This window comes from Calidris pugnax, unplaced genomic scaffold (genome assembly GCF_001431845.1).
Source record: "Calidris pugnax isolate Ruff unplaced genomic scaffold, ASM143184v1 scaffold11, whole genome shotgun sequence".
Taxonomy (NCBI): domain Eukaryota; kingdom Metazoa; phylum Chordata; class Aves; order Charadriiformes; family Scolopacidae; genus Calidris; species Calidris pugnax.
Genome location: NW_015090803.1, coordinates 4,711,164 through 4,711,825, shown reverse-complemented (window position 1 = coordinate 4,711,825; position 662 = coordinate 4,711,164). Strand labels below are relative to the sequence as shown.

General features: G+C 51.5%; 1 protein-coding gene across 4 annotated transcripts in view; it reads left to right on the top strand.

Annotated features, from left to right (window-relative positions):
* Window positions 1–662, top strand: part of OXSM (3-oxoacyl-ACP synthase, mitochondrial) — an 11,768-nt gene that overhangs the window by 6,736 nt on the left and 4,370 nt on the right. Inside the window, exon 1 of one of the 4 annotated variants that reach the window (XM_014937613.1) lies at window positions 16–58. The exons of 2 other annotated variants lie outside the window; for them this stretch is intronic. The gene's annotated coding sequence lies outside the window, so the exon portion shown is untranslated. Of the gene's footprint in view, window positions 1–15; window positions 59–85; window positions 299–662 lie in introns of those variants that run through there. One more of the 4 variants, XM_014937616.1, reaches the window with a different exon arrangement.

The window sequence follows — 662 nt, the reverse complement described above, 5'->3', positions numbered from 1 at the left end:
GCTTCCCTGGCTGCGGCTGGAACTGTGGGAGGCGCAGGGGAGTCCCCTGGCGTCTTCGGTGCGGTTTTAACTCCTGGTTTAAACATTAAAAGTAGCTTAATGGCTTTAAAGCCCCAGTGGCTCTTGTTCCCGGGGGGGAATGACCCGTTGCCAGGGCCTCTGGCCTGCTCCGGTCCCCAGGTCGGCGGCCGGCCCGGCGGCGGCCGATGCAAGGAGGGAGAGGGGCCCTCTGCTCCCTCACATAAAGGTTGAGATGGTGACATGCTTAACATGATAACGTTAGGACATACACTTTTAGGTCAGTACAGGCTCTTTCCCTTAGAAGAGTGAAGCTGTTAATGCTCGTTGTTGATCCATCCAGCCAGCTGGTGGTTAGGGCCCCAGGGGTAGTTTTGCAACAAAACCAGAGAGTACCGTGCAGTCCACAGTGGGGCACAGTCATCTTCATTAGCAGCTTAAGCTAAAAGAGCCCACTGGAGGCATTCACAAAGTCTGCAGACATGCCCTGTCTGCAGTAACGTGCTACTCCAGATTACAGACATGGAAACCACATCCCTTTCTGCAGGGTTAAAAATAGGCTTTCATGTAAAAAGTAGGTTATTAACTTCGTGTACTTGGAATATTTTTCACATTGGCTGCTTTATTGTTCTGTGTCTTTCTTC